A 23,152-nucleotide genomic window follows, 5' to 3' on the forward strand; every position below is an offset into this window, starting at 1 on the left:
ATGTTACCCACATTCCTTCTTTTGGACGTTTGCAGTATGTTCACGTAACTGTGGACACATATTCACACCTTATCTTTGCCTCAGCTCTTACAGGAGAAAAATTACGGGATGTTAAAAGCCACTGTCTGCAACCCTTTGCCTACATGGGGGTCCCTAAATCTCTCAAAACGGACAACGGACCAGCCTATACCAGTGCTGGTTTTGCTAAGTTCTGCCATGAGTTTCATATTTCTCACAAAACCGGTATACCCCATAACCCCCAGGGGCAGGCAGTCGTAGAGAGGACCCACTGAACTCTTAAGGCTTATCTGCACAAAACTAAAAGGGGGAATTACAGTTCTACCCCCAGAGAGAATCTATCATTCATTTTATATATTTTAAACTTTCTGACCGTGGATGCTGGCTCCCGTACTGCGGCCGAGAATCACTGGCAGCCTAGCTCCCCCGGGAAGCCCTTAGTAAAGTGGAAAAATCTGGCAAATGGCACTTGGTGTGGTCCGGACCGGGTCTTAACGTGGGGCAGAGGAGCGGTTTGTATATTTCCACAGGATGCAGAGCTCCCGATCTGGTCCCTGAATGTCTGGTGCGGACCGTGAATTCCCCTACTCAGAGACCTGAGGACGAGGCGAGGTCAAGAGTTCCCACGGACACGGTGACGGAGGCTGCGGCGGAGTTGGCAGATCCCTGAGAGAGGATCCAGCGCCTGATTTTCCCCTTTCCCAGCCCCCTGCCTTGATCTGCCCTCAGGGGGGCAAGCAGCTACCTCCCCTGCCCTGATTGCAACGTTGGGAGCTCGTGGCAAAAACCTTGCCAGACAGACAGAATTACCATAACTATTCAAAGTAATCTAAATTCTCGATTGGATACTGTAGTTGATCTTCACAAACTGGGTGTAGATTTTGACCTCTGCTGGTCACAGGTCAAGATTTTACTGCTTTTCCTCGAACCCCCAAATACAAATTACTAATTGGCTCTGATTTAGTTAGAATAGTCATGCTGGGGGTCCCATTGGCCAGTGCTGTAGGGGCTCTATCAGCACTATCTCTTCCAGGAATGCTTATATGCATGCTAGAGCGTCTTCATCTGGCCAATGGCTCTCAGGTCTGCCATGGCCTGGCCCTAGTAGGCGTTCGCCTTGGAATATCTTTCAGTATAACATCGGCTGAACGCGTTGGAGGATGGCTTTAACCAGAGACGGGCCTAGATCACTGGGCAGGCTTTTCTAATCTAAGACTTGGGACACGTCTGGACCTGAGGCGTGATCCTGACGACGGATCCGGATTTGTCCTGGATCCCAGTGACACCTAAGACAGGTTTCTGCCATCACATTTATATATATTTAAAGGGAGACTTGTAGGTACCCAGGTCTTTTTCCCTTTTCTTCCTTGGCATTTCGCAGGGCTGTTTGACCTCTGGCCCCTGGAGAATCTGCACTGGCACTGCCTTGAGGGTAGCTTAGAAAGAACAAGGCTGTTTTTGTTATGGTAATTTCACCTGTAAACAAGGTTGCAGCTGGGGACCCTACACGCCTCCCACGCCTGCCTCCCCCATAGCTGACCCTGCCTGAGGCTCTGGGAATGTATCAATCTATTCTACTGCTCCTGATGGGAGGGGGCCATGCCCTTTTGAACCCTCTTGCCTCCTGGTATATATACCCGACCTGAGTTAATAAACAGCGGCTTTTTTACTCTCTGGCAAGCAAGCAGGTCTCTTGTGTCTTTGTCTGCTTAAACCCTTAGGACAGTCGTCCATTCTCGTGGCCCTGGTTCAGGAAAGCGCGCTCCTGGATTAGGCCTGGGTATTCACAGAAAAGTGCAGAAGCTAACAAGTAGGGATAGTGGGAGGGTATTGGGAGGAGGGCAGGAAGTGTAAATTTTTATAAATTAATAAAAAAAATTAAAAAAAGAAACAATTGAATTATGAAACAGTCCCACATTAAAGGAGCAAGAAACTCATCAAAGCTGTATTACTGAGTATCACCTTTAAATTTAAATAATTAAGTATTTTTCCCAATAGCATGTTAAGATTGATTCTCAAATGAGGATCTTTAATTTTCTGTCCTTTCTTTCATTAGAAAATTTTGACAAACTGATAACCTTTACTCTAGATTATTGGGTAGAATTCCCAACCTCTGTCTCTGGTGGCTCCATGATGTCTCTCTCCTACTCCACCTTTCTTCCTCCCAGCATACAGCCTACCTTTTCCTCTCTAGTTCTGTTCTTCCCTGTCATAGAGTCAAAGTAGTTCCTTATTCATTGACCAGTAAAACCAACACACAGACAGTGTTCTAAACCACAAAAGGAGCCAAAAACAGTTTCCTAGTTCTGTCTTTCATGAGAACCATGGTATAGAAATGCCATGACATTTGGTCTTGAGCGTAGAATGGTGGACTTTCTCTGTTGTACACAGAGGCATCTCCAAGCCACACAGGGTGCTGTGTGTCAGATTTTGCTTTTACTCATACAGTCAAAAAATGTCTATGGACTGGCTGCATGCTACCTGTCGGCAGCATTGGGAAGGTAAAGAAGAGATACCTCTGCCAAGTTGCCAAGTTGTACGGACCAAAGTCAAGAGCCAAAGCCACCACTTTGGTCTTAGTCCTAGAAATTAAAAACCATGATCAGAAAACATTACAGATGCAGAATAAATACAGATTCAGACATGACTAAACCTCTATAAGGGTCACAGTGTGTTAAAAAATATGAAAGCTTGCAGGGAAATGAGTGTAGTTATTTATAGAAAGATTAAGTAATTTTTAAAAATTAACAAAGTCTTAAATGAAGATGTTAAAGTAATATAAAATAAAAATCTATGTAAAGATCAGAAGAACACAGGAAGTTGTTTCCTGTATAGCATTATGTTGATTTTGAAATTTTTGGTGGCTGAAAAGCAAACAACAGCTACTGAGAGACATTGGATTGAGCAAAATGAATTGTCTTCTAAAGAGAAAAGAGAGATATGATATAGAAATATACTTTGATCCAAAAAAATAATTGTTGATCTCAATATATATTTTACATTAGTATGGTTTTAGTATATTAATACAGATTAAAGGTAAATTTTGTTATACTATATGCATTCTTCTACCTTTGCTTAAGCTGTTATGTTCATGCATCTCATTTAAAAATGTAATATGTAGTCAAAAATACAAATTAATTGTTATTAATAATATTCACATTTATAGTCATGTTAGGGTTTCTAGATAAGCAGAGATATATTTCTGATGGAAATGTAATTTTCAAACACTTTAAAGATGTACAGAATATGGCATTTGCAATGTTATAAGAGCTTAGACTTTTCTTGAAAATGAGACACATCTGCTCCTGGCAACACCAATTACTTCAAGAGGAAATAGGCATCAAAGAAACTTATTACAAAATTTTCTTTCAATGTGCCAAGATTAGCCATTTGGGCAAGAATGTCTTTTTGCCTGGACTGCTTTACAGTATGCTATATGACCTGGAAATGCAGGATGCACAGTAAAATGACTGCTGAACATTGTCAAAACAAGAAAGGATGATCCATCAGTGTTCCTGCTTCACAGAAGAAACTTGTGGACATTCTGCAGGGCACAAAGACTGGATGGTGATAATTATAGTTTTCCTTAGGTATGATGAACGATAAATCAGATATGAAACTTTAGGCTCAAAAAGGTAGGATGGATAAGAGAGTATTTTATTTAATATTGTCAAATTCATATATAATAAATATTATAACTGTAATGCTGTTTGATATTTGTTTTGTTATATGTAGTTTTACAATGTAAAAGTTAAAACCTTCCTTTTTAATTAGACAGAAAAAGGGAAATGATGTAGGATGTCCTTCTGCAAATGTGTTGATTTTAGTAGTTGTTGAAACAAGCTACTTTGGTTTATGGCAGGGCAGAATATAGCGAGGTAGGATTCCAACCAAAGTTACAAGCAGGCAAACTTGAAAGAGATGCCAGTAGCTGCTCTAAAAGCAAGGATCCAGAGCATCACCAGTAAGCCATGGGCCACATGGTGATACACAGATAAATAGAAATGAGTTCGTTAAAATAATGAGTTAGCCATCAATAAGCCTGAACTATCAGCTAAACAATTGTAATTAATCTTAATCCTATAACTGATTATTTTATAAGCACTGTGAGACTAGGAAGGATGCAGAAAGTCTTTGAATACATAGTCCATTTGTTATCTTTTGATTGGAGGAAAATTAAAGCAAAAAATATTTTCAGACGATGGTAAAACATAATTTTGCTGTGTATCTGTAAGTTTAACTTTATCTCATCCACAGGGAAGGTGACTTTGACTTTCAGTTTATGCAAAAATTCTTATCATTCAATTGGTTCTCTGTGGTAAAACACCTCTTGAGCTACTCCAATAACTTAAATTTATTTATACATTTAAATATAATTTATAAAAAATATTTTAATAGTTTTTTTCTAATGTATTTGTCCAAGTAAGCAACAGAAGAATATTTTTATCAACTATCTTTGGTTTAAAGTCTTCTTGATCACTGTTGGGCAAAAAGTAGCTGCATTATTTATAGGCTACAATATCCTATAGTCATCACTACCCAGCTAGGGCAAGTATTTCTACTTGTTTCAGAGAATGGTTAGTTTTGAATTGGCAAATATACAGACCATTGGTTAAAAAGATGGCAAAAAAGAAAAGATGAAGGAATAGTACTTACTTTTTTCCATTACTCCAGGGCTAGATTTGGAGGGATTAAAAACTTAAAAGAACTATTTTCTGCTCCCTATGTTCATTCTGTTTTGACAGCAGGGTTTCCTGGATGAGATTCCTGACCCTTTCCTGCCTCCACACAGGGATCAACACTGGCCTGGACCCTGAGGAGGACTGGAGATGAACAAAGTGAGTACTCCAGAGTGGAAACAAGAAGTCATTTGAATTTCTCTGAACAACCTGTCAGAGCAATAAGGATTCGAAACCCAGCAACAGAATACAGATCTACAGCAAGGGAAAGTTTGGGTGCTGTGTGGAGGCTGTCACAAAAGAGAAACTGCCAACATATAAAGAAAACATACCTGACAGAAATAAAGAGAAAGACACACAGAAACACACACAAACACAGAGAAACACACAGTAAAGACAAACATGTGGGGCCACTAAACATTTAAACACTTGAATAGAGAGAAGAATTCAGTAACATCTTATATCACATCTAATTCTACCTCAATGGCTGTGTCCAACCTCTCCTCTATGTCCAAACAAAATATACCTTAAAAAGATCCACCTCCTGAGGTAAAAGACAAGGCAACTTTAAATTTTGTTTCCTTTTGCGTTGGAGGTTTTAAATTCTTCATAAATTGATAGAGTAACTAATCAAAGGGAGCCCTGGAGCCCTGGAACTTCAGACTGTGCCCAGTAGGAGCCCTGTGACAACCACACATTTCCCCGTGCTGAGAGCCTCTGAGATAAACTCCACCCCCACGTCTTCAGGTCTGACATCTGTGACTCTAAATCTGTGGGACCTACAAAAAATGCTTGGTATCCAGCAGAAAAAAACTCCTTGAACACAGGCTTTAGCCAGCGGAAAGTTTTCATCAGGATGTTGCAGACCACACTCTTAAGTTTCAGATTCCATTGTAGCACTGAGTCTCTCTTTGGGTATCTTTTAAGAATAAAAATAATATCCTGGAAAAATACTCTAGTTAACAAGAACACGGAGACAGAAATTGAACTACAGATGCCAAAAGACAAGGTTGGTACATTTAGAAATTTTTCCCATTATCATAAAATTTGATAGATTTGTCCTTTGCTTTCATTTCATAATGTTGTCTACGTGATGAGATGTGATCATGAATGGTTTCCATCATGAAGCCATTAATGCTAAGGTTTGTTACAGTAGTCATCTCAACAAAATACATAAGAATAATCCAAATATTAATATTTTTTTTCTCTTTTTTTTTTAGTAATTTTATTAAATTATAAAAAGTTTCCATTTACGCCCCTCCTCCCAATGCCCTCCCACTCCCCCCCTCCCTCTCCTCCTCCCTCTTTGTCCCCAAGGGAAGTCAGGGTCTCCTGCCCTGTGGGAAGTCCAAGTTCCTCCCCCCTCACTCCAGGTCCAGGAAGGTGAGCATCCAAACAGACTGGATCCCAAAAATCCAGTATATGCAGAGGAAACCAGTCCCAGTGTCATTGTCAATGGCTTCTCGGAAAGACTGCAGGCCAGCCACATTCAGAAAATCCAGCCACATTCAGAGAATCTGGTTGGATCACATGCTCGTTCAGTCACGGTCCATCTGGCCTTGGAAAACTCTCATTAGATCCGACCCCTTTTATCAGTGGGTTATAGTATCCCTCGCAGTCCTTCGTCATTTTCTTCCTCCTTTTGCTCCTCGTTTGGATCTTGGGGGGCTCAGTTCGGTGCTCCAACGCGGGCCTTTATCTGTATCGTCATCCAACGCCAGATGAGGGATCTATGGTGATAAGCAAAATATTCATCAGTATGGTCACGGGCCAAGGCCGGTTCAGGCACCCCCTCCTCTGTCCAGAGAACAATCTCGGGATCTCTCCTTGGACCTGGGATCCCATATATAATCAAGTTTCCTGTAAACTCTAATATGATTCCCTTAGTTGAAATATATTCTTCCCTGATCCCACATTCATCCTTCCTCCCTTCCCCCCATCCCGGTCAACCGAGCTTTCTCCATTCCTCCCCTACTCCCTTCTCTCTAACCCTCTCCCCTTCCAACAACCCTCCCACCCCCCCCCCCATGCACCCAAGGTTACCTGGGACTCTTGACTATTTCCTACCTCCTGGCGGATAGGTAAATAATCTTCATCAGGTTCGTCTTCTTATTTAGCTTCTCTAGGATCACGAATAATAGGCTCAAAGACCTTTAATTATGGTTAGAATCCACTTATGAGTGAATACATACCGTGTTCCTCTTTTTGGGTCTGGCTTACCTCACTCAGTAAAGCGTTTTCTATGTCCATCCATTTGCATGCAAAATTCAAGATGTCATTATTTTTTACCGCTGAGTAAAACTCTAATGTGTATATGTTCCACACCTTTTTTAACCATTCTTCTATTGAGGGGCACCTAGGCTGTTTCCAGGTTCTGGCTATTACAAATAGTGCTGCTATGAACATAGTTGAACAAACGCTTTTGTAGTATGTTTGGGCATCTCTAGGGTATATTCCCAAGAGAGGAATTGCTGGGTCCTGAGGGAGGTTGACTCCCAGTTTCCTGAGAAACTGCCACACTGATTTCCAAAGTGGCTGCACAAGTTTGCATTCCCACCAACAATGGATGAGTGTTCCCCTCATTCCACATCCCCTCCAGCATAGGCTATCATTAGTGTTTTTAACTTTAGCTATTCTGACAGGTGTAAGATGGTATCTCAAAGTGGTTTTGATTTGCATTTCCCTGATCGCTAAGGAGGTTGAGCATGACCTTACGTGCTTTTTAGCCATTCGAAGTTCATCTGTTGTGAATTCTCTGTTCAGATCAGTACCCCATTTTTTAATTGGGTTAATTAGAGTTTTAGTGTCTAGTTTCTTGAGTTCTTTGTATATTCTGGAGATCAGACCTTTGTCTGATGAGGGGTTGGTGAAGATCTTCTCCCAGTCAGAAGGCAGCCCTTTTGTCTTACTGACAGTGTCCTTTGCTTTACAGAAGCTTCTCAGTTTCAGCAGGTCCCATTTATTCATTGTTTCTCTTATTGTCTGTGCTGCTGGGGTCCTACTTAGGAAGTGGCCTCCTGTGCCTATATCTTGTAGACTACTTCCCACTTTCTCTTCTATCAGGTTCAAAGTGGACAGATTGATGCTGATGTCTTTAATCCATTTGGACTTGAGTTTTGTGCATGGTGATAGATATGGATCTATTTTCATTCTTCTACAGGTTGACATCCAGTTATGCCAGCACCATTTGTTAAAGACGCTTTCCTTCTTCCATTGTATACCTTTAGCTCCCTTGTCAAAAATTAGGTGTTCGTAGGTTTGAGGGTTAGTATCTGGGTCTTCTATTCGATTCCATAGGTCGACTTCTCTGTTCTTATGCCAATACCAAGCTGTTTTCAATACTGTAGCTCTGTAATAGAGTTTGAAGTCAGGGATAGTAATGCCTCCAGAAGTTCCTTTATTGTATAAGATTGTTTTGGCTATCCTGGGTTTTTTGTTTTTCCATATAAACTTGATTATTGTTCTCTCAAGGTCTGTGAAGAAGTTTGATGGGATTTTGATGGGGATTGCATTGAATCTGTAGATTGCTTTTGGTAGAATTGCCATTTTTACTATGTTGATTCTCCCAATCCAAGAGCAGGGGAGGTCTTTCCATTTTCTGGTATCCTCCTCAATTTCTCTTTTCAAAGGCTTAAAGTTCTTGTCAAATAGGTCTTTCACATCCTTGGTTAGAGTAACCCCAAGATATTTTATGGTGTTTGTGGCTATCGTGAAAGGTGATGTTTCTCTGATTTCCCTCTCCGTTTCTTTATCCTTTGTGTATAGGAGTGCCACTGATTTTTTGGAGTTGATCTTGTATCCTGCCACGTTACTAAAGGTGTTTATCAGCTGTAGGAGTTCTTTGGTAGAGTTTTTGGGGTCGCTTATGTACACTATCATATCGTCTCCAAATAATGAAAGTTTCACTTCATCCTTTCCAATTCGAATCCCCTTGATCCCCTTAATTTGTCTTATTGCTATTGCTAGAACTTCAAGCACTATATTGAAGAGGTATGGAGAGAGTGGACAGCCTTGTCGTGTTCCTGATTTTAGTGGAAAGGCTTTGAGTTTCTCTCCATTCAATTTGATATTAGCTGTCGGCTTGCTGTATATTGCTTTTATTATATTTAGGTATGATCCTTGTATCCCCAGTCTCTCCAACACCTTTATCATAAAAGGGTGTTGAATTTTGTCAAACACTTTTTCAGCATCCAATGAAATGATCATATGATTTTTTTCTTTCCGTTTATTTATATGATGGATTACATTGATAGATTTGCGTATGTTGAACCATCCCTGCATCTCTGGGATGAAGCCTACTTGATCATAATGGATGATTTTTCTAATGTATTCTTGGATTCGGTTTGCCAGTATTTTATTGAGAATTTTCGCATCGATGTTCATGAGTGAGATTGGCCTGTAATTCTCTTTCTTGGTTGTGTCTTTGTGTGGTTTTGGTATTAGGGTGACTGTAGCTTCATAAAAGGAGTTTGGCAGTGACTTTTCTTTTTCTATATTGTGGAATACATTAAGGAGTATAGGTATTAGCTCTTCCTTGAAGTTCTGGTAGAATTCTGCATTGAAACCATCTGGTCCTGGGCTTTTTTTGGTAGGGAGATTTTTGATAACAGCTTCTAGTTCTTCACGACTAACAGGTCTATTTAGATTGTTCACCTGGTCTTGGTTCAACTTTGGTATATGGTACTTATCTAAAAAAATGTCCATTTCTTTTACATTTTCCAACTTTGTAGCATATAAACTTTCGTAGTAAGATCTAATGATTCTCTGTATTTCCTCTGTGTCTGTAGTTATGTCCCCCTTTTCATTTCTGATCCTATTACTTTGCAAGTTCTCTCTCTGCCGTTTGATTAGTTTGGATAGGGGTTTGTCAATCTTGTTAATATTCTCCAAGAACCAGCTTTTTGCTTCATTGATTCTTTGAATTGTTTTCTGTGTTTCTATTTTGTTGATTTCAGCCCTCAGTTTGATTATTTCCAGTCTTCTACTCCTCCTGGGTAAATCAGCTTCTTTTTTTTCTAGAGCTTTCAAGTGTGTTGTTAAGTCTCCAATGTGTGCTTTCTCTGTTTTCTTTAGGTGGGCACTTAGTGCTATGAACTTTCCTGTTAGCACTGCTTTCATTGTGTCCCATAGGTTTGAATACGTTGTGTCTTTGTTTTCATTATATTCAAGGAAGACTTTAATTTCTTTCTTTATTTCTTCCTTGACCCAGGGGTGATTTAGTAGTTGACTGTTCAACTTCCATGAGTTTGTTGGCTTCATGGGGGTACCATTGTTGTTGAATTCTAATTTTAATCCATGGTGATCTGACAAGACACAGGTGGTCACTAATATTTTTTTGTATCTGTGGAAGTTTGCTTTGTTACCGAGTATGTGGTCAATTTTCGAGAAGGTTCCATGAGCTGCAGAGAAGAAGGTATATTCTTTCCTATTTGGGTGGAGTGTTCTATAGATGTCTGTTAAGTCCATTTGATTCAGTACCTCCAGTAAATCTCTTATTTCTCTGTTAGGTTTTTGTCTGATTGACCTGTCCATTGGTGAGAGAGGAGTGTTGAAGTCTCCTACTATTAGTGTGTGTGGTTTGATGACTGCCTTGAGTTCTAGAAGAGTTTCTTTTACATATGTGGGTGCCTTTATATTAGGGGCATAGATATTCAAGATTGAGACTTCTTCCTGATGAATTGTTCCTGTTATGAGTATGAAATGTCCATCTCCATCTCTTCTGATTGATTTTAGTTTGAAGTCGATTTTGTTAGATATTAGAATGGCCACACCCGCTTGTTTCTTAGGTCCATTTGCTTGGAAAACCTTTTCCCAACCCTTTACTCTGAGTAGGTGTCTGTCTTTGTGGTTGAGGTGTGTTTCTTGTAGACAGCAGAATGTTGGATCCTGTTTTCGTATCCAATCTCTAAGTCTGTGCCTCTTTATAGGTGAGTTGAGACCATTGATATTAAGTGATATTAATGACCAGTGATCGATGACTCCGGTCATTTTTTTGGGTAGTAGCGTGTATGTGTTTTCCTTCTTTGAGTTGTGCTTGTGGAGGGTCGCTAGATGTCTGAGTTAATGTAGGCAGTGTTGGGAATGTTGGATTCCTTGGGTTGTGATTTTCCTTCTAGTATTCTCTGTGAGGCTGGATTAGTAGCTACGTATTGTTTAAATTTGTTTTTATCCTGGAATATTTTGTTTTCTCCGTTGATAGTGAACAATAGCTTGGCTGGGTAAAGTAGTCTGGGTTTGCATCCATTGTCTCTTAGTTTCTGCAGTACCTCTATCCAGTACCTTCTGGCTCATGGTTTCCATAGAGAAGTCTGGTGTAAGTCTGATAGGTTTACCTTTATAAGTTACTTGACCTTTTTCCTTTGCAGCTTTCAATATCCTTTCTTTAGTCTGAATGCTTTGTGTTTTGATTATTATATGACGAGGGGATATTTTTTTCTGATCCAGTCTATTCGGTGTTCTGTATGCTTCTTGAACCTTCATAGGAATATCGTTCTTTAGGATGGGAAAGTTTTCTTCTATAATTTTGTTGAGTATATTTTCTGGACCTTTGAAATGCAATTCTTCTCCTTCTTCTACTCCTATTATTCTTAGATTTGGTTTTTTTTATTGTGTCCCACAGTTCCTGAATGTTTTGTGATGAGAATTTGTTGGATTTGCTGTTTTCTTTGGACAGAGTGTTTAATTTCTCTATGGTGTCCTCAGAGTCTGAGATTCTTTCTTCTATCTCTTGTATTCTATTGGTTAAGCTTGTTTCTGAAGTCTCTGTTCGTTTACCCAGATTTTCCATAGCCAGCCGGCCCTCGGTTTGTGATTTCTTCATTGACTCCATTTCAGTTTTCAAATCTTGAACTGTTTCTATTACCTGTTTGATTGTTTTTTCTTGGTTTCCCAGAATTTCATTTACGGATTTACTCATTTCTTCAAACTTTTTGGTATATTTCTCTTCCATTTCTTTACTCATTTCCTCAATTTTTTTGTTATACTTATCTTCCATTTCTTTACGGCAGATTTTCACCTCCTGTTTAAGTTCCTCTATTATTTTCATAAAGAAGCGCTTAGAGTCAATTTCTTCTATTTCTTCTGGCGTGGGGTGTTCAATTCTTCTAGTTTCGAGCTCCCTGGATTCTGGCGATGTCATGTTGCCTTTCAGGTTGTTGGAGGAATTCTTGCATTGGCGCCTGCCCATCTCCTCCACTCTGGATGAAACTCCTCAGCACTTTCTGAATAGAACTCCTCAGCACTCTCTGGGTAGGACTTCACAGCACTCTCTGGATAGAGCTCCTCAGCCCTCTCTGGGAAGAACTGCTCAGCAGGGCAACAGGGCTAGCTGGTCTTCCCAGGACTCAGGAGACAAAGGGCCCGCAGCAGTGGGGGGAGGGGAGGGGTCCCTTGGAACACCGAAGACTCTGCCGCAGAAGCTGAGGGGGAAGGGCTGTGCTCCCTTCCCGGACAGGCAGGCAGGCTGCCCAGGCTAGCACCCACTCACCTCTCTGGGAAGAACTGCTCAGCAGGGCAACGGGGCTCTCAAATATTAATAATTAAACGTGTTCCAAAGCTTACAGTCTCTTCTGGAATGCAAGCAACTCTCCTAAATATAAAGTCCAGTAAAATTGAAAGTTAATTCACACATTTCCAATATACAATAGTTCAGAATAACCATTTCCATCACAAAAGGAAAAATGATAGAAAAATAACGAAAGACTAGATCAAAGAAATCTCAAGATCCAACAATAAAAACATCACACATTTTAACTCCATGTCTATGTCTGGAACATTTTAGTGACATAATTTGATTATATGAGTAGTTCTACTTCTCCACTTCTTCTCCCTTCAACAAATATAACCTCTCTTTGGCTGGGTTCACATTATGGCTACAGTTTTCCAAGGCAGGTATTATCATTATCGTTGCATCTCCAACATCCTAGATCCTGCACTGTTACTTGAACTTCGTCTTCATAGCTTCCTACAAAGCCCTTACAGTGTCCCCATAAAGAAATTCAAGCACAACACTCTTTGCCTGATCTCATTGGCATTCTTGAACCTTATTATAATCTTCCACGACTCAAAAACCCTGTCATTTTGAGTGCCAGTAAAGTTGGAATAAAGTTCAGGATACATTGCAGTTACTCTACAAACTTGAGATATAGTTTGTTCTCATTTGTTACTAATGAAATGACCTCTGTGTGCATTAGTGATCGAAGCTGAGAAAATACTTTTCTATGTGATGTTTTGACCAGGGAATCTGTTAGTGGCATATTCAATCCTATATTTCTCCTTTAGAATCAATCTGAACATAATTAATTTAAAATCTTTGGTAGGTAGGGTTTGGATTTCAAGGTTACACCAGTTCAGAGCCTATTTTTTCTTAATTAGGCTAATCGTTTTTTAAACAATTACAGATGTTTTCTCTGTACTCTCCTTTTCCACAACTTTAACATTGCTCATGTTCTTTTCTTCACAAACTGTGTATTATTTTTACTCAACTATATTAAATTCTCATTAAAAATCTCAATAGGCAGAATGATAAATAACCACCTCCCAAACTTAATGTTATATTACATTAAAATTTTCTTCATCAAACAACTTAACCATTACTTTTAATTCAGCCCCACACAAATGTTCAGTACACATTGGCACAACTGTCTTCTCCTCAGGACACAGCATACATAGCTGCTAAAACAGTTCCCCAAAGAGTCCTTGTTTCCTTATAAAACCTTATGAGATGGACATCCTGTGTACACATTTTGTATGATACACTGGTTTTCTCAAGCCCTACCCCACCATAGTGTTTTATTACAGCAATCTTCATATATTCAGCTCAAAGTTCTAAACTCTCACACAATTCATCCATAAACAACCACTAATATTCAATTGTTTAAGACCAAAATAAGTTGGAGAGAAGTAAATGGAGTTGTGTAGATGGAAGTTTCTGTCCTACCTCATCCCAAAGTCCTTCAGTCCCAAATAAACACACAGAGCCTATTATTAATTTGAAACTGTTCAGCCTATTAGCTCAGGCATATTATTAACTAGCTCTTATAACCCCCTTTATCCATAATTCTTGTCTATGTTTAACCAAATGGCTTGGTCTCTTTTCTCAATGAAGCATTCTCATCTTGCTTATTCTGCACCTGGTTAGAAACTTACTCTCTGCCTTTCCTGTTCCCAGAATTCTTTAGTCTGGTTGCCCCATCTATACTATAGCATCTCATTCTGAGATTCCTGAAGACAGGATCATTATTCTGGACTGAAGTAGAGACAAAAATCAGTGGCTGGCTTTTTGGCTTTACTGATGTTGAGGTTGAGCTCCAATTTCTATCTCTTGGTTTTTATTAATAGTGCTACAGAATTAGGAATGTGATTCTATTTTCATTAAAAATGTATAATAAATAAAAGCAATTTTTAAAAATTTAATAACAAAAGCAAACAAAAATGAAGTCCAGCTTTTCCTTTGTGACAGATAGTACTTGACACTTACAATGTATTCTCGTTTCCTGGTTGTCAATAGACTCTGTTTGACTTAAACTATGGTACTGGATCTACTGAAACTTTTAATATTCATACTTAAACATGGACACAAGATTTGAATGTTTTACATACTATTATCTATCATAGCAGGGACCAGCTGATAAATTTTAATATTCTTACATTATAAACATTATGGGTAAGGAACTATAGTGTTATGAAATATTCTGTATGCTTAAAAATATTTTAGTATAAATCATAATTTATATTTTCATTCAAATTATTCTCATAAACCTTCTAATACTAAAAAATGGTGTTGAAAGCCTTAATTAAAATAAACTCATGAAACTAGTATCATTTGAGTTTAAACGCTTGTGTTGAACATATGGGCATGTTGTTCTTGGGCACTATGTTAGGACTGTTAATGAACATTCAAAGTCTTGTGTCCTTATTTAAACCTTATGAATCAAATTTTATGTATTTTTCAATTTCACAGGAATATGTGCCATTCTTTTCTTTTAGAACCTCATAGATCATCACATCAGTATGAAGAAGAGAGAAAAGCAGATATATATATCTGAGAGACAGTTGTATAGCACAGAGAGAGTTGTATAGCAGATAGGCAGGCTTGAGATGCTAAAAATACAAAGACCTGAGGTCAGTGCAGGTGGCCAAAACATTTTTCAGATGATGGAGACTATCCTTCTGCTTCCCACTAAATTTCATTATCTCCATCATGATCTCCCTACTTTAATAAGACTCAGGTGATACCTTGTTTATTCCTTCAGCTTGTGTCTATTTCTGGATTTTAATTTGGTTCATCGTTACCACTTCTATGAAAATCATTGCCACCTATATTACCTTTGGGCATTTTGTCCCAATTAAGAACTGTGTTCTCCAAGCCTCTGCACTCTGGAGGATGTCACCATTTTAGATAAAAGAGAACAAACTAGCCAATTTTTCAAAGGCTAGTATGGGGATCTACTTGATCTGGAGACTTTAAGTAACCTGTTAAAGACAGGGTGAACTGTATTTAAGACTTGATTTGCAATATTTAAGAATGCAGAGCTTCATTCTCATTGACAAATGATGAACATTGCTTTGGTGAGTGTCCTTTGATCAAGGCTATTACCCTGAACGTCCCTCTTATCCACAGGTGATTTCCCAGCAATAACCCACTTCAGTTTGAAATGTTTTAAGAATGGAAAAGGAATTACAATTTCAAGTCCTGAATATTTGAGAAAAACTTATATTTTTTAACTAGAAATAACCAGCAATTTCATTAAAAGAATGTGTGAAGACAATCTTACATTCCTTTAGAAGAAAAGCATCACAGAGAAATATTGCTATTTTATAGAAGTTTCATTTAAATGGTGATAGTTGTATCATTGACTGTGGTGAATTAAAATGTCACATATCAAACCAAAGAACTGATCTTTGTGTTTCTATAACAACTATATAATATCTTGTACATTCAAGTAGTCTTTTGTTTATTCAAAATTTGCAGAATGTGCACAATTGCATATAAACAAATCCCAGAAATGACATAATGATTAAAACATCTTATATAGCACATAATATATTTGAATTTTTTAAAAAATTATACTATATGCAATAATTTTAATATATTTTTGTATTTATTATATATATAATTAGATCTGTATATGCCTAGGGTAAAATAACCTTATAAACATATTACATTGGAATTAGTTTCAGAATATTAACTTTCTTCTGTACAATTCTTCCTTTAAAATATTTTAAAGGTTTATTTATTTAAGCTATAATTATATTTTCCTTTCAATTCAAGGCATTTCATATGCCCATTTTGTTTTCTTTCAATATCATGCCTTTTTATTATTTGTTATTATGTATACATGTATGCAAACGTACAAATATATTCCTAAATACAAGTGTATGTATGCTTGCCTTCATGGATATGTGCATCAACTACATGCATACCCTTAGAGGCCACAAAAGATTGGTGTACCTCCTAGATCTGGTTTCATGGGTGGTATAGGTGCTATCATCTGAATTTAGTTCCTCTGCAGGACCAGCCTGTACCCTCAGCTAATGATACAGTTCTCTAGTCTGTCCAGTAGTTTTTGCCAAGATTTTTTCCTGGCTGGATTCTTAAGACATTAGACTTTAGTGTTTTTGTTATTTAGTCTTTAGTGTTTTTGCATCTTATTTTACTCTAAGTATACATTTAATATATGAAAATCATATGCAGTACATTTTAAAAGAAATGAATAATGCTTAATTTTTCAAATATACTGAACATCTCTTAAAATATTTAATTGATAGACTGTTCATTCTTATTAAACTAGTTTATCATCAATAGCTATTCCTCCCAGTATATGACCAATCCTGTCTAAATTTGATTTTTTTAAGTAAATGAACTTGGGGTTATTTGGTTTGTCTCTTGACTTGTTAAGGCTTATATTGTCTCCATATGTGGTGTGCTAGGCTTGTTCACTCAACATAATATTCTCCAGGACAGTCCTTTCTGCTGTAAATGGATGAAAGACATAATACAGATGTCTCCACAACTGCGGAAGAACTGATGAATTGTATTGTTGGAGATATTTAGTGCACAATTATCCTAATACTCTTGAGGTAAATGCCCCATATATTTATGTTAAGTTCTCTTGTTTGGTGGTGATCATACCTATAATTTAAAAATTGACTTTCAGTATGACTTATTATTGAAGGTTGAGTTTTCAAACCATTGCTGTCTCTATTGTGGTATTGATTTCAAATCTGTAGCTTGCTTTTATATTGAATTGCTCTCTGACCAAAAGCATGTAGCTATAATTGTAATTAGTTGCTTTGGTACTCTTTTATTTGGTAACGATCTTTGACTGTAGTGACGAATTTTTAACTTAAATTTTGTAATGTCTGAAAAACTATTGTACTAGTGTACCTAGGTTTCTTTCTGCGTGAAATATACTTTTGCATCTCAACCACATGTGTGGTTCAGTCTGGTTAGACTCTTAGAAATAGAACATGAAGGGTTCTTTTTCTGACACTCTATATCTCTTGGTTTAAACAATTAAAATATTTCACTTAATTTAATTATATCTAGTAAAAAAATTAAAAAAGAAAAATAAAGTAAAATGAAAAGAATCAAAGCTTGATAAATGGAAAAATGTCAAATTATTGCTTTTGTTTTGTTAGTTTTGATTTAGTTTTTCAAGACAGGTTTTCGCTGTGCATCACTGATTGTCCTGGAATTTTCTCTGTAATCCATGCTGGCCTTGAATTTAGAGATCTGACTGCCTCTGCCCCCTGAGGGCTGGGATTAAAGACATGAGTCATCACTATCTGACTCTCTTTATATTATGTTTATTTATTTTTGTTTTTATATGTGAGTATTTTGCCTTCTTGTGCTTACAATGCAGGATGTATATGTTTGCTGCCTATAGATATTAGAAGGCATAATATCTCCTGAAAGTGAAGTTACAGGGGGTTATAAACCTCCATGTAGGTGGTAGAAATCAAACCCAAGTCTTATGCTCGAGGAACAAATTATTGACCACTTAGCCATTACTGGAACTCAAATGGCAACAAAGTAAAAAAAAAACCTCAAGATGATATCTTTTGACTCAAAGGATGTGAAATTATTCTTAAAGACACTATGTTCACTTAAAATTATGCAGCAAATGACGTTAAAATTATGTAATTCTATTTGTTATTTTTAGTAAATAAATTCCAAACAAATAAAATTGAAATTTATGAAGATAAAACTAACTCATTACTACAGCTTTGTTGAGTATCATTATAACCCTTCACATATGTAAATCAATCTATAATCCACATCTTGTAGAGTTTTTTTCTTGGCTACTTGGGGTTTCAAATGTAAACTTCTTCATATAAAATTGATTTTTGATACTTTAGTTTTTGGATAAAAATAGTTCAATGTAATGTTTACATATAAAAAAAGCTGATCCCCAGTTTATCAGGCTAACAATGAAACAAATATCTAATGTCTCCCTTTTTCAAAATCACTTTTTTTAAATTTCACTTTGCAGTCCTTCTCCCCAGCATGCACTGTTTTTTCCAAATTGCACTTTTCATGTTTCTAATCTCAGTTTCTGTTTCAAGTACAGTATACATGATTAAAGTCTGTCTTTTAATCACTGTTTACCTCCTGAATATAGACTAAATAATTGCAGTATAATCACTTAGTCTTCAGAGAAGGAAATACTTCCCCAGTAATGCACACAACATTCACTAAAAGTGAGTCAGAAGTAACTGCTGAGTGAAATGACCAGTACAGAGAGAGGCTGACGCAATCATCCACGCTCTTTCAGTTTCTTGAACTACACACCAGTGCCAGTAATTATTACAGCTGCTTAAAGCAGTTGTAAGAGATCTCCCATGTTGGACAATCTCACAATCCTACTCAAACTTTGCAGTTAGGATTCCCAATCACATTGTCAAAACCTCATGCAACACTATTTTGAGTGTTCTTTTCTGTTTATTATGTTGTCATTGTCATATAACTTCCAACATTTGTTTCACATTCGAAATATATGCATGACAAGAGTTTTTAAAGTCTCACAGATGTCATTAAAAGCTTTTCTAAAAGAAAAAACAAAAAACAAAACAAAACCAAAAAATGGTTTATATCTGAAAGGATGCTTTTGGTAAGTGGCCAAATTTCCTTTTCTATTGAATGGTTCAGCCAAAAGTGGAAAAAGTCATTGATTTCATGTTTTTATCCCTAGTTTCTCACTCTAAATTGCCATCGTACACTGCTGCTGAGGGTGACTCTGAGCACAGCACAGGCACCAGATTTGCTGACAACTTGCTAGGCGGGTCATCCACTGATGACACCCACATGAAGAATCTCTTACACTTGAACCAGAGTTATGCTAAGTTTTATGTTCTTTAGTGCTAAGTTTTGAGCTGTACATTTTAATTTCACCACTCACATTACTTTGGTTCTAATACTATTTGTAGGCATTTTAGACTGTGTTCTGGAATCTGTCAAATATAGTACAAAGAAGCTGATCTATTCAGATAGTAACATCATTAAGTATACAATTCTTTTCTCTTTTTTCATCTTGACCAAACATTTTACTATTAGTATTTGAAATGAAATAAATTATTCAAACAGAAATATTAGCTCATGTTAATTTTCCTTGTCAAATAGTTATCTAATGTCACTAAAGTTTTCTTAACTTTCTAAACTTTTATTCATTTTATGCTGTTCGAATTTTGAAGGTGCCAAAATAAGGCATCTAATACTTCTGAATCTTTACAGAAGAAAGTAACTCTGGCTATCGCATTACGTACCTTTATTCTGTTGCCTACTTTCTATCTGTTTCATACATGTTTTCCCAATTCTTCTTGAGTTGTCTCTTCTTCTTTTTAATAAGCTAAAGTTCTATAGCTAAGAAGTTTCTTTTTGGATGTTATGACGAATTGATAAAACTTGTGACAATATTTAGAAAGCTAACTGCAGCTTAACTTCACTTTTATGTACTTTGATATCTGCATTTTAACACCCCTATATTTGATGATAAATTTTAGAAGTTACTTATTTCTGTTATGAATTATTCAGAAAACATAGTGTATGCCAATAAGTAAAGGGAGAATATGATGTTACATTCTATAATATGCATTAGTGTCAGAGAAGCTTCAAGTCTACCTTGTAAGAAGATAAAAGATGTAAAATAGAAAATTGTGTTTAGTTTTATACATAAAATTTTCTTGGCTCAAGCCTATATTCATTTGACAAACAACATTCCTAGCTTTTGCTATTGAAATGTATGTAGCTGCTGTTCACAAATACCAACTACTGGCTTTAAGAAATTGAAAGTATTATCTATAATGAGTAATATTTAAGATAATCTGAGTTTTCCCCAATAAGAAAATTCTGCTTCAAGCATGCAAGTTTAACTTTGTGTTTCCACATAAATGACCTATTCTGAAAGTCTCAATATTCTACAATCTGATATAGTTGCTTAAAATCCCCCTCCTTCCATGTTCATCTTAATCTCTTTATCTTTACCTGTTCTGTTATGTCCATATCTCCGACCTTCACTCTCATTTTCCCATCTTTCCATATATATATGCATACACACATATATATATGTGTGTGTATGTATATGAAAATACTCATAAAAGATAAACCATTATATATGTAAATATGTACATAAATCATATCAAGTGTATGAACACAATTTTTAAAGTATATCACAGATGTTAAATTTCTTTGGTCATCCATTGTTGTTGCAGGTAGTTTATCTGGAAGAGAAACTTATCATATATACATTCAATTAATTCTCAGTGTGACTTATTACTGAAAGTTGAGTATTCAAACCATTGCTGCCTCTATTATGGTACTGATTTCAAACCTGTCAGCTTGCTTTTATCTTGAATTTCTCTTTGGTCAAAGCATAGTATCTGTAATTGTAATTAGTTCCTTATTGTACCCCTTTTTTGTGTAATTATCTCTGACTCCAGTGACAATTTTTAACTTAAATTTTTTAATGTTTGATAAAGCTATAGTCCTTCTAGATTACTTAAATTTCTCTCTGCATGAACTATTTTTTCTGTCTCAACCACAAGTGTAGTTCAACCTAGTTGGACTCTTATAAATAGGACATGAATGATTCTTTTTTATATACTCTATATCTCTCCATTTAAACAGTTGAAATATTTTACTTAGTTTAGTTACATCTAGTAAAAAAGTAATAAAATATGTTGCATGAGATAGGTATTATAATGAAAACAAACACTAAACTTTTAACATCATACCATATAAGCAGAAACACTGACATATATGTTTATTAACAACTAAGCTGATGAGAAAAAATGTGAAGAAGTCAAGGAAACAAATATATTATTTTTTGATTTTTCACACATAAACACCAGACTTAGGAAACAGGAATAAAGAACATTAAGAAAGATGGTAGTGATTTATCAATTATTTTGTTATTCTTTGTTGTTGCTTATCTTTTGTAGAAAAACCTGTACTTTGAGATCATGACCAATTCCACTCTGGTGACCGAGTTCCTCCTGGAGGTTTTTGCAGAGACTTGGGAGCTAAGGCTCCTACTCAGTGTTCTGTTCCTGCTGGTGTACCTGGGCAGCCTATTAGGGAACCTGATCATCATCATTGTTACCACAGTTGACCAGGCCCTGAACACACCCATGTACTACTTTCTCAGGAATTTGTCCATCTTAGACATGTGCTATGTTTCACTGTCCCCAATGCGTGTGTCAACTCTCTCACTGGCCACAGAAATATTTCTGTGTTTGGCTGTGCAACACAGGTCTTTTTGGTCTTCTTTTGTGCATGTGTAGAGATTCTCTTTCTCACTGTCATGGCCCAGGACCGCTATGTGGCCATCTGTAAACCTCTCCTTCATCCTGTAATCATGAACCACCAATTCTGTGTTCAGATGACACTGGCCTCCCTATTTAGCTGTCTTGTCATTGTAAGTATACACACTATCGAAACATTCCAGCTCTCCTTCTGTCACTCCAATGTTGTCTCTCAGATCTTCTGTGATATCCCCCCATTACTGAAACTTTCTTGCTCAAACACCTTTAACAACAAACTCTTAATTCTCCTGACAGCCATTGGGCTCAGTGGTAGCTGCTTTATATTCATTGTCATATCATATGTTCACATATTGTCAACCGTGTTGAAGGTTCCTGTCAAAGGAGAGCGAGGGAAGGCCTTTTCCACCTGTGTCCCTCACATTATTGTGGTGTCTACGTTTCTTAGTTCTGGTGCCTATGTGTATCTAAGACTTCCAGTAACCTCACAAGTAGTTCAGGAGATTGCTCTTTCTGTATTTTATGCTGTTTTTCCACCATTCTTAAATCCTATCATCTACAGTCTTAGAAACAAACAGATAAAAGAGTCTGTGAAGAAAGTAATGTTAAGAGCTTTTTTCCTCAGGAGAAAATAAAGAAAACTTCTATTGTTCACGGTTTACATTATTAAGAAAACTGACTAAACACACACACACACAACTATATATATATATATTCACACACTAATAGACAAACGCACACACCACAAAGCATTTCCCTTTTATTGACAAAATAAGTTTTTTTAAAAAAATGTATACTGATTGCACTTAACTCTTTCTCTACTCCTCCTAGGCCTACCTCACCTGTTTTCCCATTTGGAGTTTTCTGTTTTCTGCTCTCATTAGAAAACAAGCAGACTTCTAAGGATAAATAATAAAATAAAATAAGATATGATAAAACAAAAACTAGTTCATCAGCATAGTATAAAATAAACTAATGGAAAAGAGCCCATGAAAAGGACAGTCATAAATATATATATATATATATATATATGTGTATGTATGTATATGTGTGTGTTTACATATATTAAATGAAAATTAGAAAACAGTAAGTTTTTAAAAACAGAAAACAAACAATTAAAATTCCTGGACAAAAAAATTGTGAGTCATTGAACCTCAAAGAATGCCCTTGAGTTTATTGTTATCTGTCTACTACTTGGTATGTACATTATCCCAGGAGTTGTTTGTTGATCCATTAATAAATGGGACCTCCTGAAACTAAAAAGCCTCTGTGTAGCGAAGGAAATGATCAACAAGATAAAATGACAGCCTACAGAATGGGAAAAGATCTTCACCCACTCCTCATCAGAAAGAGGTCTGATGTCTCAAATATAGAAAGAGCTCAAGAAATTGGTTACCAAAAGAACACATAATCCAATGATAAAATTGAGTACAGCCCTAATCAGAGAACTCTGAACAGAGCAATCTAAAATGGCTAAAAGACACTTAAGGAAAAACTCTACATCCTTAGTCATCAGAGAAATGCAAATCGAAACAACTCTGAGATTCCATCTTACACTTGTAAGAATGGCCAAGATCAAAAACGCTGATGAAAACTCTGTTGGAGAGGTTGTGGAGTAAAGGGAACACTCCTGCATTGCTGTTGGGAGTGTAAGCTGGAACAGCCCCTTTGGATGTCAGTGTGTTGATTTCTCA

General features: G+C 36.8%; 1 pseudogene; it reads left to right on the forward strand.

Annotated features, from left to right (window-relative positions):
* The first annotated feature begins 21,158 nt into the window (after positions 1-21,158).
* LOC148117954 (olfactory receptor 14C36-like) lies at positions 21,159-22,184 on the forward strand (annotated as a pseudogene).
* The last annotated feature ends 968 nt before the right edge of the window (positions 22,185-23,152 follow it).

Source organism: Myodes glareolus, chromosome 24 (genome assembly GCF_982192425.1).
Source record: "Myodes glareolus chromosome 24, mMyoGla1.1, whole genome shotgun sequence".
Classification (NCBI taxonomy): domain Eukaryota; kingdom Metazoa; phylum Chordata; class Mammalia; order Rodentia; family Cricetidae; genus Myodes; species Myodes glareolus.